A 2,463-nucleotide genomic window follows, 5' to 3' on the forward strand; every position below is an offset into this window, starting at 1 on the left:
GGTTGTTACCGACATCTGGTGAAAATTTCATGTCATTAGCACCTCTAGTAATATATTTACTGAGAAAAATGGTGACGTGTTCAATATTTATTTTACCCGCTGTACATATATACATTCAGTGACCGTCAGAACCCCTGGATCTGAACACCTGTTTGTGAGCAGGCATGTTTATACAAGATTTCTCCAATAGAATATTTCATAATGACTGGAGGACCATAGACAGGTTTAAACTGGTCTCAACTGGTTTCAACTGGTTTAAATAAGTTTACCGCAGTTTAATTTGGTTTAAACTAGTTTACACTGGTTTTCATTGGTTTAAACTGGTTCTAGTTTGTGGATGGTGTAAAGGCGGAATGATGTCGAGGTCATTCAGGAGGATCCAGTTCTGGTTTAGAGTTCTGGGTCCAGATGTTGAAGCAGTTTCTGGGTTTAGATCTGGTTTGTTGCTGTACTGGGACAGATGGTTTTTGTCTCAGCTCAGATTTTTCTGGTTTTATCGAAGTAAACAGTAAAACCTCTCCAAATTAGTTTCTTATTTCTTTTATGCAAACTTTTTTAAAACCTCAGTTTGGATTTTAAAAATCAACTTTCTTCAAAACAAAAAAAGTAAACCAACTAATGTGGTAAAAAGTCAAAAACTAAAGGATTTTAAACACCTGAAAACCTGAATAATTAATTTATAACTGGATTTTTAATCACGTCTGTTCTGATTTAAAGTAGCTTGGAAGTTTTTCTTTATTATTTAATTAAAGCATGATTTAATTTGTTGAAAATATTTCCAACATTATAATAAGAGTCACCTCTGATGTAAAAAAACAAAAGAATGAGATGTTTTCTGACTCAGATCCTGACTTCAGTCACGCTGATGTCCTGTTTGTTGAAGTGTTTTTTGGGAAATTTTTAATTCTCTCCTGGATTAAAATTCTTTGACATCAAAAGAAACACGTTTAGTTTAATTTAACTTACATTTTTGAATCAGAAACAAAATATTCTTTATTTATTGACAGACTTTAAAATGTGTTTGACTGTAATTTACAAAGATTTTGAAGGATAATAGATAATTACAGCGTCTTTGTTTACCTTAATACATGTTCATAACCAGAGAGAGTCTAGTTAAATGCTTGAATGTGGAAAGAGTCAAACAACACCAGCATTGGACTGAGAAGCAAGCTTTATTAGCTCTGTTGCTTGTCTCTGCCTCCAGCTAATCAGTGGGGTGAACCCGGAAATACACATTGATTCATACTACAGTAATCTTCACGTCCTGACAGAGCCGGCTCTTGGCATAGGCGAACTAGGCGGTTGCCTAGAGCGCCATCTGCTGGAGGGGGCGCCAAACTGCAGAAGAAAAAAAGTAATTATTTGTAATCCCTGGTTGTAACTCTGCTCAGCGCCCCTTTCAGCCTCGCTGAGGACGTGAAAGCGCCCGCTGCGAAGCAGGAGGAATGGAGAGTGAAAAAATTTCAAAACTTAATTCTACCGGCAGAACAGGTTGGAAGATGGCTATTTAAGGTTATTTGTTATTTTTTAAATCATCCTACAGGCTCTGACATTTTAGATAAATTTGAAAATGAGGTTTTGAAAAAATCCGTAAGACTTGAAAAAATCCGTGAGATTACTCTATACGTCTGTATACCTGCAAAATGACCTAAAATCCTTATAACTTACGGACAATCCATACAAGTTGACATGTAGCCTATGTTGTTTATTTATTTGTAAATAATTCTAAGTTTACCATAGTACCTTACACTGTCAAACTTGTTTTTAGGGGTTCACATTGGGGTGGGTGGGACATTGTTGGGGGGGGGGGTTGCTCTTCAACCTGCCTAGGGCACCAAAACGGCTAGAGCCAGCACTGCTTATAAAGACATGAGCTGAACCAGGCATGAAAGCCTCCTGAGTCTGTGAAACCTTCATCAAGAGTCTCACATCCCAGTCTGCACATCAAACCATCAGTTCACGCAGACAAAACCACATTATAACAAGATTTTTACCTTTCACCTAAGAAAACCTAAACTATGTAAAATGTCTTTAAAAATCACAACCCCAATAAATTTCTTCAGTTTGATCAAATGTTTGCAGTTTGTTCCACCTGCTGCTTTCAGTTTGATCAACATATTTAATGTGTTTGAGCAGTTAGGAGAATTTTAAGACCGATAATATTTTTGCAGGAGAAAAATAAAATTCGGGATGAATCTGATGTTATTAAGGACTTTACATCAGCAGAGAGGAGCTGCAGAAGTCAGTGCTCCAGTTTGAAACTAGAAATCGGATTTTACACAAACAATCAGACAACAAGCTGTGCTTTAAAAAGTTTTATTTGTGCAAAGAGAACAAAGCTCAGGTTAGAAAATGTTTTTACAGTTTTCAAGTTTAAAGAACGAGAGAAAAGTATTAACAGCTGAAAAATCCATCATGAAGTCAGACCTGACAACCATATACACACACACACGCACACACACA

The sequence above is a fragment of the Austrofundulus limnaeus genome, unplaced genomic scaffold (genome assembly GCF_001266775.1).
Source record: "Austrofundulus limnaeus strain Quisiro unplaced genomic scaffold, Austrofundulus_limnaeus-1.0 Scaffold343, whole genome shotgun sequence".
In the NCBI taxonomy this organism is placed as follows: Eukaryota; Metazoa; Chordata; class Actinopteri; order Cyprinodontiformes; family Rivulidae; genus Austrofundulus; species Austrofundulus limnaeus.